At 44.5% G+C, this 12,881-nt stretch overlaps 1 protein-coding gene across 1 annotated transcript in view; it reads left to right on the forward strand.

The window, feature by feature from the left end:
- The window catches only part of LOC126175272 (tRNA dimethylallyltransferase-like), a 1,221,602-nt gene that overhangs the window by 1,003,426 nt on the left and 205,295 nt on the right, over positions 1-12,881 (forward strand). The gene's annotated exons all lie outside the window — the stretch shown is intronic.

Genomic DNA, 12,881 nt, shown 5'->3' on the forward strand with positions numbered 1-12,881 from the left:
GTGTTTGCCAGTATTCAGTATTAAAAGATTCACTCCGATAGTCATGAGGCACAGACACGTGCCACAAATAGTGTAAAGATACATTTTCGTAAACATTGTGTTTGATCATGTACTTTGCTGTATCAGAAGGTGTTGTATTAAGATCATGTAGTCTTCTCGTGTGGCTATATTAAAATACGCGAGTGGCATCCCAAAGAAGTGATACATTATTTCAGAACAGAACCTCGTTAAAAGTCAGTTTCAGCCTCAAGATACAGAACCTACGACCTGCGTGCTGTTTTCTACGCTGGGGACATCAACTTGAAGACAGCGGGTTAGTGAACTATAACATAACCTTCGTATTCCACACAGTGCAGTGGATACAACTAGGCGCCTAACGTGTACAGCATGCACAGAACATATGTGCTCAGTGACACGTCATCTGCAGTAATGCAGAGGAGGTAAAGGAGGATGATCGTTATTAACACCAACAATCAATTCATTCTTCCTTTCTTGCCGTGCTAGAACGGCTCGGAAACAGGGTCGTAATTTTGTCTTTTTATTTTGCATTAAGAACTACTCCTGTACGTCAAATTCTCATTATTGTTCTACTGTGAAATTATCAATTATGTTAACGTGGCTTTTTTGTAACTACTGCTGGCTGTGTGGTCATTACAGAGAGTGGTAAAACAGAGGTCAACACACTGAACTCGCTTTCGGGAGGTCGACGGTTCAAACGCGCGTCCGCCTATGTTGATTTAAGCGATTGGTGGGATTGGTTCCTTCGAAAGGGCACGGCCGGTTTTCTTCTCCATCCTTCCCTAATCGTAGAGTATGCTCCGTTTCTAATGATTTCTTTTTAAACACTGATCTCCTCCTCCTCCTGGGTGGTCATCGTTGCCCAAAGCCAAAATAAATAATCAAAAAATGCACTATGCCTTTGCAATTTGCGGTTGTGCGATGTATGAGGCGGGTGCTTCCCTGCCCTGCACGGCCGGCGCTACTTTGCAGTATGAGAGTCACGTGTGGCTCCGCGTTCCAGAGTTTGCGTCAGCAGCCGCTCGCTGTGACGGCCAAGGGCCGGCCGCCATCCGCCGACCCCCTGCCGCGCCGCGCGCCACTCTACTTGCTGGCTCTTTTCTAGGTACAGTCACACACGGTATGTACGCGTGCACCAACTCTGCGGAAACGCTTAGAGCCGAGTGCACTCTCACGATACTCGACCACTCTCCCAGACCTACCTTTGTTCCCTCTGTAATGACTGCGTCGTTGACGGGACGTTAAACCTCAACCCTTCTGAAACTCTGGCAGATTAAAACAGTGCTCCAAATGAACAAGAATGCAATACCCCACCTTTCCCAACGAATACTCTTACTGCCTTCTATCTTTTCATCCTCCACTGCCGACTGAAACATCTCGACTGCCGCTCTGCAGCAGAGTGTGCGGTATTTAGAAACTTAGTGAAACACAGGACCGGGATTCGAACACGAATCTGTGCCGTTTGTGCGGAATATTCTTAAGGACTGAGCTATTCAGGTACGACTCACGGCGCGTGCTCACAGCTTTACTTCCGCTAGCACCTCTCTCTCCTATCTACTGAACTTCACGGAAGTACTCCTGCACACTTTACTAGACTAGCATTACTAGAAGAAAAGATATTGCGGACATAGTGGCTTAGCCACAGCTTAGGTGACTGTTTCCAGGGTGATCTACCTAGAAGAGCATTCCCTGTCAAAAATAAAGTTTTGAGGGCGGGCCATGACTTTTGTAGGGATAGTTCAGTCTTTGAGAATATTGGCCGCGAAAGAAAAAGCTCCGGGTTCGAGTCCCAGTCTAGCACACAGTTTTAATCGGGCATGAAGTTTCAAAACAGTGTTAAGTTCCGCTGCAGAGTGAAAGATTGATTCTCAAAACAGTCCTCTACGCCGCGGTGGGCAACGAGCAGCCAGCAGGCCGGATTGAGCCTGCGATTTGTTTCACTCCGGGCCGGCCGCAGTGGCAGAGCGGTTCTAGGCGCTTCAGTCTGGAAACGCGCGACCGCTGCGGTCGCAGGTTCGAATCCTGCCTCGGGCATGGATATGTGTGATGTCCTTAGGTTAGTTAGGTTTAAGTAGTTGTAAGTTCTGGGAGACTGATGACCTCAGATGCTAAGTCCCATAGTGCTCAGAGCCATCTGAACCATTCTTTTGTTTCAATCCGGCCGGCGGAAGAAATGCGTGCGAGTGAGCGCGAGGCGTCTGGGACACACTTTCCGATGTTTCCGCTGACGTTCGGCTCTCCTTGGCTTTGCACTTTTGCTTAACCTGAGCATGCACAATGCCAGTTTGCCGCCGCTGGATTTGAACAACAAAGAGCAACACTTCTCCAGCCTGAGCGTGAAGGTATGGCCCATGCACTCATGTGCGTGCGGAGAGAGGACAGCAGCTCCCTACCCTGAAGGGGTGTGGGGAGAATTATTGTCGCCTATGGATCAGTGAAGACAACGCACACACGTTATTTATTGCTTACTGGCCACGTCTACGCTACACACTCATAGATCGCAACCCTTGGTAGTAGGCGACAACGGCACGAACATTACCGACTAGTCGCGAACTGTGCCGATTTGAACAGCAGCAAGTACCGTAACTTGGCGAGCAAAGTAGTTATCTGTTGTTCATTCCGGCGTGAAGTTCTGTTGTAGTCTGTTGATATTGTGCAAGTGCTTCCGTGCGCATTGGCAAAAGTATGGCATTAAGAAGAGAAAAGTAGATGCTAAATGTCACCAGTTCCATGGGAAATGGACGTAGGATTATTTCTTCACCATGTACAGAGATAAATCTGTCTGAGGAAAAAAAAATTCGACATGTACCTGCAGTTGGACATTGAGGGGACTCAAAGGAACAGATGAAAATTTGTGCCGGACCGGGAGTCGAGTCCGAATTTCTCGCTTTACGCGAGCCGTCGCCTTCACCGTCTCGGCTATCCGAGCCCGTCCACTGTCCGAACCAAATCTCCATGCACCGCTCGCTACAGAGTAGCGCCCCCTGTCCACATATCGACCTGCTCGCAGCCAAGTTATACTCCCGCAAGCGGTCGGTTACTGTTGTGCATCCACACTGAAATATCGTAATGCCGTCTGGCGTATATACATTATATAAGGATGCTGTCTGTTTTTTCAGACATACGTGTCCGAAGAAACAGACACCATCCTTACATAATGTATATACTCCAGACGGCGTTACATATTTTAGTGCGAATGCACAACAGTATCCGAACCGTATCGCCTCTGGCTTATACACTAGGTGTTATGTAGGGATTATGTCTGTTCCTTCTGACATACATGTCTGAAAGAACGGATACCATCCCTATATAATAAACCTGTTTGCTTGTTGTCTTGTGAAGGAATATAATATGAAAAGGCACTTTTCTACGAAACACATTTCTCAACAAAAGCTTAGAGGGAAACTGCGAAAAGACAAAATTAAAATATTAATTTTCAATTTGGTCAAGCAACAGGTTATGTTTTCCAAACCGAGTATACAGTACGACAGTCGGGTTTAGCTAGTTTTGCAGTTGCTAGAAAGATTCCCAAATCGTTAAAGCCTTTTGCTGAAGGCGAATTCGTAAAGGCGTGCCTTTTGGATGCTGCAGATGTACTAACAGCCTATTAAAAAAAAACATGTTTGCCGAATTGTGTGATGGCATGATGGCTACTGACATTAAAAATAGTTTGTGTGAACATACTGCCAAATGCGAGACATTTGCAATGTTCACGAAGCGTGAATAAATGTGTCTGAAGATGAGGTGCACATGAGATGAATATGCTCTCAAAAACGCCTTTTCTGAGGTGTAATTTGTTTGGGTAGCGTGGCGGAAGAGGGGTGCCATTCATTTTGGTGAGTTACCCCATAAACATTAACGTTAAGGACACTATAGTACTAAGCGCTGCTGTCGCGACACGTACCGAGCGGTCGACGAGCTTAGGTATGTGAATCGGGCCCGCGGGTCACAAACGTTTCTCATATCTGCCATAGGCTGTACCTGAGCCATTTTTTCCGCAATATTCTTGTTTTAGAAGTGCTAGTCCGGCAAACCAAGCAGGAAGTCTGGAAAGTAGGACTGAGAGAGTGACTAAAGTAAAGCTGCGGGGGCGGCGTGTGAGTCGTACCCGGATAGCCTAGTCGCTAAGGGCACTGGCCGAGAAGAACGAGGTCCAGGCTTTAGAATCCGTATGCTGTCTCCACGTTGAATGTTTGTAGTAGAGAAAAGTAACGACTGGAAATGTGAATGGATCGCTCTTGTCCTCCATGTACACACACTTTTTGTCGGATTCGGTAGATAGCGATGTGAAACTGTTGGCCGATGACGTTGTTTTTTATGATCATTGTCTAACTATCATTTCCTAGCAGTGCGTGTGTGGCCTTCCATTAATCCTCCTAAATATGTTGTGACCGGCGCCCACATCGCTGACCACAGGGAGAGTAATTTCCCCGTGACTGCCTGGATTTCCAAGACCCGCTGCCAAAAGTCCTGTCAAGAGGCAGCATCTTATACAAGCGCTGGAAGAGGGAGAAAATTACTGACCGATGGCAATGTGCACATTCTGCTCCTAATCCTGAGTGGCTGAAAGTCCTTTATATTATATACTAGTAACAAACGCGTGAAACGGTCGTATTTGTCTGTTTGAACACACTAATTTCGGAAACTAACAGACGAATTTACACGCGGGTTTCACAGGTACCTTCAGCATATCTCAAAGCACCGTACAGATTTTTTTTTCATGAAAATCGGGTCACGGAAAAAAAATTGCGATTTACAGTTTTATCCGTGTCGTTGTGATCTTCAGTCCAGAGACTGGCATGATGCAGCTCTCCATGCTACTCTATCCTGTGCAAGTCTCTTCATTTCCTGATAACTTCTGCAACCTACATCCTTCTGAATCCGCTTAGTGTATTCATCTCTTGATCTCCCTCTACGATCTTTACCCTCCACGCTTCCCTCCAATACTAAAATGGTGATCCCTTGAAGTTTCAGAACGTGTTCTACCAAACGATCCCTTCTCTAGTCTTCCATACGTGGCTACACTCCATACAAATACTTTCAGAAAAGGCTTCCTGGCACTTAAATTTATACTCGATGTGAAGAAATTTCTCTTCTTCAAAAACGCTTTCCTTGCCATAGCCAGTCTAAATTTTATATCCTCTCTACTTCGACCATCATCAGTTATTTTGCTCCCCAAATAGCTAAACTCTTTTAATACTTTAAATATCTCATTTCGTAATCTAATTCCCTCAGCATCACCTTATGTAATTCGACTACATTCCATTATCCTCGTTTTGTTTCTGTTGATGTTCATTTTAGATCGTCCTTTCAAGACACTGTCCATTCCGTTCAGCTGCTCTTCCAGGTGCTCTCCTGACTCAGTCATCCGCAAACCTCAAAGCTTTTATTTCTTCTCCACGGATATTATTTCCTACTTCAAATTTTTCTTTCGTTTCCTTTACTGCTTGCTCAGTATACAGATTGTATAACATCGGGGATAGGCTACAACCCTATCTGACTCCCTTCTCAATCACTGCTTCCCTTTCATGCTGCTCGACTCTTACGATTGCCATCTGGTTTCTGTACAAATTGTAAATAGTAGTTTTATCCATACATATATTACAAATGCCAAAGTAACCCTCTCTTTTACCTTTTCACGAATTGCTGAACTGATTTCGATGAATTTTGGTCTGGAAATAGCTTTGACCCTGAGGAAGAACGTAAGCTACTTTCTAAAGTCTCTAGTACAAGACACTTATTGATCTCAAGAATATTACTCGAATTAGGGAAAAATATTTACTCATTGAAAAAGCTGTTTACTCTTTAACTTTCGATCTTTATAGTGTTAGTGAAAATGTCATTATTGGTTGATATTTGTTCCGTGATACAATTCAAAGTAATGAATACGATGCATGTGCAATCTTCAGTGCTTCAGTAGCGTGACGTGTAGATGCGCACTCCTGCCCACGCCGCTCTGTACGCCCTGGTCGAAAACGACGCTGTGCGTGCCGACGCATCGAGACTGCCTGGGAGGGGGGAGAGCGGGCGCGCGTCATGAGCTGTGCAGGATGATACGTGAGGGCAGCTGATGGCATTACACGTACAGTAGCTTACTTACTCTCCATCACTCGGCTGCGGGAACAGCTAGTGTGTCGTAATTTTTTGGAGAGGCTTGGAGCTTACAGATAGGCTTGTCGCTCGTCAGATCTCGTGGGGTTGCAGGGTCAATTCGGGGGCCTCTCGGGGTGGAGTTTGTGTTTGAAAGTGGTTACGGTTTCGGAGCTCTGGAACTAGCGATTGTACGTCGTCGACGAAGTTACGTTTCTGGTAAAGAAAGCTAACACACCATTTGAAGATGCATTCCTGTGCTGAGGCGTCTTATTCTGGTTAGGTATTTTCCTGTTTTTCTCTGTTATTGGCGCCGAATTGTGAAACCGACTTGTTCAGAAAAAAAAGGCCTCGGAGGATAGCATGTTGCCTTTAGCTAACTGGAGGTGGTGTTTGATAGAAGCGATGGTCCTGGGTAGAGTTAATAGATACGAATAAACTTGAGTGTGGTGTTTATGTGGATGTTTCACATATTGACTTATGACTCTAATCCTGTGTCATATGATCAATGTGATCGTCAGCAAGAGTTGCTTGTAACCTGTTCAGGGTGGTGTATTGCACTGTCATCAGTGAACATATTCTAGTCGAGTGATCAGATCTCAGAATCGTTATGAAAGTACATAGATCTCTACCTATGGAAGTACTTAGATTTCCACCTTTCTTGACAACCAACTTCTAATCAGATTGAGTGCCTGTGGAGTGCCGTTTCAGTAGCGCGACTGGATTCGCGATTCGCTGTCAGGAAGGCGACAATTCGCAATAACTAACGCAAAGTCATCGAGAAAAACAGATGTGGCTTTCCTCAAGGCATTGTGGTAGGACCTCTGCTTTTCGTGATATATGTAAACGATTTAAAAGACACTGAGCAACACTCCTAGATTGTTTGCAGATAATGATGATATTTAACCTCTTTTAAAGTCAACAGACGATAGAAACCAACTGCAAAATGATTTAGGCGAGGTATCGGCATGGTGCGAATAGTGGCAGTTGACTTTAAATAATGAAAGTGTGATGTCACTCACGTGAATACTAAAAGGAATCTGCAAAATATCAGCCACAAGATGTTGTTGTTGTGGTCTTCAGTCCTGAGACTGGTTTGATGCAGCTCTCCATGCTACTCTATCCTGTGCAAGCTTCTTCATCTCCCAGTATCTACTGCAACCTACATCCTTCTGAATCTGCTTAGTGTATTCATCTCTTGGTCTCCCTCTACGATTTTTACCCTCCACACTGCCCTCCAATGCTAAATTTGTGATCCCTTGATGCCTCAAAACATGTCCTACCAACCGATCCCTTCTTCTAGTCAAGCTGTGCCACAAACTTCTCTTCTCCCCAATCCTATTCAATACCTCCTCATTAGTTACGTGATCTACCCACCTTATCTTCAGCATTCTTCTGTAGCACCACATTTCGAAAGCTTCTATTCTCTTCTTGTCCAAACTAGTTATCGTCCATGTTTCACTTCCATACATGGCTACACTCCATACAAATACTTTCAGAAATGACTTCCTGACACTTAAATCTATACTCGATGTTAACAAATTCCTCTTCTTGAGAAACGCTTTCCTTGCCGTTGCCAGTCTACATTTTATATCCTCTCTACTTCGACCATCATCGGTTATTTTACTCCTTAAATAGCAAAACTCCTTTACTACTTTAAGTGTCTCATTTCCTAATCTAATTCCCTCAGCATCACCCGACTTAATTTGACTACATTCCATTATCCTCGTTTTGCTTTTGTTGATGTTCATCTTATATCCTCCTTTCAAGACACTGTCCATTCCGTTCAACTGCTCTTCCAAGTCCTTTGCTGTCTCTGACAGAATTACAATGTCATCGGCGAACCTCAAAGTTTTTACTTCTTCTCCATGAATTTTAATACCTACTCCGAATTTTTCTTTTGTTTCCTTTACTGCTTGCTCAATATACAGATTGAATAACATCGGGGATAGGCTACAACCCTGTCTTACTCCTTTCCGAACCACTGCTTCCCTTTCATGCCCCTCGACTCTTATAACTGCCATCTGGTTTCTGTACAAACTGTAGATAGCCTTTCGCTCCCTGTATTTTACCCCTGCCACCTTCAGAATTTGAAAGAGAGTATTCCAGTTAACATTGTCAAAAGCTTTCTCTAAGTCTACAAATGCTAGAAACGTAGGTTTGCCGTTTCTTAATCTTTCTTCTAAGATAAGTCGTAAGGTCAGTATTGCCTCACGTGTTCCAACATTTCTACGGAATCCAAACTGATCTTCCCCGAGGTCGGCTTCTACCAGTTTTTCCATTCGTCTATAAAGAATTCGCGTTAGTATTTTGCAGCTGTGACTTATTAAACTGATAGTTCGGTAATTTTCACATCTGTCAACACCTGCTTTCTTTGGGATTGGAATTATTATATTCTTCTTGAAGTCTGAGGGTATTTCGCCTGTCTCATACATCGTGCTCACCAGATGGTAGAGTTTTGTCATGACTGGCTCTCCCGAAGCCATCAGTATTTCAAATGGAATGTTGTCTATTCCCGGGGCCTTGTTTCGACTCAGGTCTTTCAGTGCTCTGTCAAACTCTTCACGCAGTATCTTATCTCCCATTTCGTCTTCATCTACATCCTCTTCCATTTCCATAATATTGTCCTCAAGTACATCGCCCTTGTATAAACCCTCTATATACTCCTTCCACCTTTCTGCCTTCCCTTCTTTGCTTAGAACTGGGTTGCCATCTGAGCTCTTGATATTCATGCAAGTGGTTCTCTTATCTCCAAAGGTCTCTTTCATTTTCCTGTAGGCAGTATCTATCTTACCCCTAGTGAGACAAGCCTCTACATCCTTACATTTGTCCTCTAGCCATCCCTGCTTAGCCATTTTGCACTTCCTGTCGATATCATTTTTGAGACGTTTGTATTCCTTTTTGCTTGCTTCATTTACTGCATTTTTATATTTTCTCCTTTCATCAATTAAATTCAATATTTCTTCTGTTACCCAAGGATTTCTATTAGCCCTCGTCTTTTTACCTACTTGATCCTCTGCTGCCTTCACTACTTCATCCCTCAGAGCTACCCATTCTTCTTCTACTGTATTTCTTTCCCCCATTCCTGTCAATTGTTCCCTTATGCTCTCCCTGAAACTCTGTACAACCTCTGGTTCTTTCAGTTTATCCAGGTCCCATCTCCTTAAATTCCCACCTTTTTGCAGTTTCTTCAGTTTCAATCTGCAGTTCATAACCAATAGATTGTGGTCAGAAACCACATCTGCCCCAGGAAATGTCTTACAATTTAAAACCTGGTTCCTAAGTCTCTGTCTTACCATTATATAATCTATCTGATACCTTTTAGTATCTCCAGGATTCTTCCAGGTATACAACCTTCTTTTATGATTCTTGAACCAAGCCACAAGATAAATCTCACAAATCTGAAGGTTGTGAATTCAGTCAAGTAATTAGGGATTACAATTACAAATAAGTTAAACTGGAACGATCACGTAGATAATGTTGTGGGGAAAGCGAACCAAAGACTGCGATTTATTGGCAGAACACTGAGAAAATATAGTAAGTCCACTAAAGAGACTGCCTACACTACGCTTGTCCGTCCTCTTGTGGAGTATTGCTGGGCGGTGTGGGATCCGGGTCAGATAGGATTGACGGGGGACATCGGTGAAGTTCAGAGAAGGGCAGCTCGTTTTGTATTATCGTGGTATATGGGGAGGTAGTGCCACGGATATGAGTCGCGAATTGGAGTGGCAGTCATTAAAGCAAAGGCGTTTTTCATTGAGTCAGGCTTTTCTCACCAAATTTCAATAACAAACTTTCTCCTCCGAATCCGAAAATATTTTTTTGACACCCACCTACGTTGAGAAATGATGATTGTAATAAAATAAGAGAAAACAGAGCTCGCACGGCAAGACTGAAGTGTTCGTTTTTCCCTTGCGCTGTTCGAGAGTGGAACGGTAGAAAAATAGCTTGAAGATGATTCGATAAACACTCTGCCAGCCACTTAATTATGAACTTTAGAGTAATCATGTAGATGTAGATTTCTACACGGCTTATACTTATTGCCGGTTCTCGTGAGATCACCGAAGTTAAGCGCTGTCGGGCGTGGCCGGCACTTGGATGGGTGACCGTCCAGCCACCATGCGCTGTTGCCATTTTTCGGGATGCACTCAGCCTCGTGATGCCAATTGAGGAGCTACTCGACCGAATAGTAGCGGCTTCGGTCAAAGAAAACCATCATAACGACCGGGAGAGCGGTGTGCAGACCCCACGCCCCTCCTATCCGCATCCTCAACTGAGGGTGACACGGCGGTCGGATGGTACCGATGGGCCACTTGTGGCCTGAAGACGGAGTGCTGCTGCTTTATAGTTATTGACTTTGGAGCGGAGAGAAGTTTAACACTGTGTCTCGCGACAAACTGACCCTTTCGTATACTGATTTTGTATCTCCAACAGTCTAGAGAATTAATGCAGGTCCACCAATGAAGTTTTACAGTTAAAACCGCGGGCTGCACGTCGTGTGATTTGTTTCGCTCGCCGCCCCTCGCCAAGAGTGCGTCGATGTTTGCTGCTACCGCAACTGCGATTCTGCGCGACGCTACGGTGGCTCAGAGGCGCGGACGAAAGGAAAGTGTCAAGTAAACGTAGTTTTTACCTGGCTGACTGTTGTGTCTTAGTTAAGTTTTCTGCGCATTTTATACAGCACATTTGCTAATGCGTTATACTCAGCCGTCCCACTCAAAAACAGTGTGTATTGTCTCCATTTGTCGTAAAATTTCCACTATTTTAGAGTTTGTTTTAAGCACAGTCCCAACGAATCAGAGATACAAAGTTCCATGTAGGTTCAAAGAATCAGAAAAGTTTTATTTTCTTGGGTGTTAATCCTTTTACTTCTTAAAGAGAAGTTTTAGCGTCATTGTAGCCTAATAGGTCCTGAAATTAAAGGACAGTCAATATCAGATTAAAGCCATGTATTTATTGTTCGGAAAAATAACATTGCACCAGGTTCATTGTCAAATCTACATCTCTACTCCGAAAGCCACCTCACGGTGTGTGGCAGAGGGGACTTTCTGTACCTCTGTTCCTGTTCCAGTCCCGTATGGTTCGCGGGAAAAACGATTGGTGATAAGCCTCCGTGTGGGTTCGGATCTCTCTAATTTTATCTTCATAGTCTTTTTGCAAGATATACGTAGGAGGAAGCAATATAATGGTTGACTCTTCTAGGAAAGTACGCTCTCGGAATTATAACAGTACACCATTTCGTGATGCAGGACGACTCTCGTGCAGCGCCTGTCACTGGAGTTCGCTGAACTTCTCTGTGGCGCTTTTGCGCTTAATAAATGAACATGTAACGAAACGTGCTGCTCTTCTTTGGATGTTCTCTATTTCCTCTACCAGTGCTTTTTGGTACAGAACCCATACTGACGAGCAATATTCAAGTATTAGCCGAACGACTGTTTTGTAAGCTACTGCCGGCCGCGGTGGCCGTACGGTTCTAGGCGCTGCAGTCCGGAACCGCGGGACTGTTACGGTCGCAGGTTCGAATCCTGCCTCGGGCATGGATGTGTGTGATGTCTTTAGGTTAGTTAGGTTTAAGTAGTTCTAAGTTCTAGGGGACTGATGACCTAAGATGTTAAGTCTCATAGTGCTCAGAGCCATTTGAACCATTTTGTAAGCTACTTCCGTTATTGATGTATTAACTTTCCTGATAATTCTTCCAATGAATCTCAGTCTGGCATATGGCTTAATCGCGATTAATTTTATGTGGTCGTTTCACTTCAAGTTGCTCCGTATGCATACTCGTAGATATTTTATGGAAGCAGCTGCTTCCAATGATTGTTCTGCAATTTTGTAGTCGTACAGCAAAGAGTCTTTCTCTGTATTCGCAATAAGTTACATTTCCTTTGCGTTGAGGGTGAACTGTCACTCCCTGGTCCAGGCGTCGATCTTGTGCAGGTCTTCCTGCATTTCGTAACAATAATTTAGCTTCCGACTTTCTGTATAGAACAGTATCATCCGCGAAAAGCCTCATGGCACTTCCAGCGTCGTCCGTCATTTTTACATGTCGCAGATCATTTTTATATATGAAGTTACTTTTACGTCTGAAGACGTCTCTCTGTTCAGAGCCGCGCGGTCTAGGGCGCCTTGTCACGGTCCGTGCGGCTCCCCCCGTCGGAGATTCGAGTCCTCCCTCGGGCATGGGTGTGTGTGTGTGTTGTCTATAGTGTAAGTTAGTTTAAGATAGATTAAGTAGTGTGTAGGCTTAGGAACCCCGATGACCTCAGCAGTTTGGTCCCATAAGACCTTACCACAAATTTCCAAAATTTTCTGTTCAGAATGACATACTGCGTTCTGTTTGCTAGAAACTCTTCAGTCCAGTCACAGGGTTGTCTGATGTTCCGTATGCTCGTTCATTAGGCAACAGTGCTGAACTTATCGGTTGGCTTCCGGAAGCCAAGGAACACGGTATCTACCAGGGCTCCTGTATATACTTCTTTCCGTGTCTCGTAGACAAATACTGTTCTCGGGCAGAGATGAGGTACTGCAGTTGCTATTGTCAAACAGCTGCTAGCTGATTCCTTCCAAGCTATTAAAAGCTGCTCCAAGTGGCTGTGTTGGGCGGCCTACCGAGAGAGACGTAGACACATACCAGAGACAGCGAAGGTACCTCAAGATACTATGCTCTCCTGTAGATAGTGTGTCCATTACAGGACTTGTCGCCAATTGTCGACTGCGAGTGGTATCTCAGTGGTACGTCTAGGAGGCCTGTACAATGGTGGAGGGAGGGAGGGGAT

This window comes from Schistocerca cancellata, chromosome 3 (assembly GCF_023864275.1).
Source record: "Schistocerca cancellata isolate TAMUIC-IGC-003103 chromosome 3, iqSchCanc2.1, whole genome shotgun sequence".
NCBI classification, from domain to species: domain Eukaryota; kingdom Metazoa; phylum Arthropoda; class Insecta; order Orthoptera; family Acrididae; genus Schistocerca; species Schistocerca cancellata.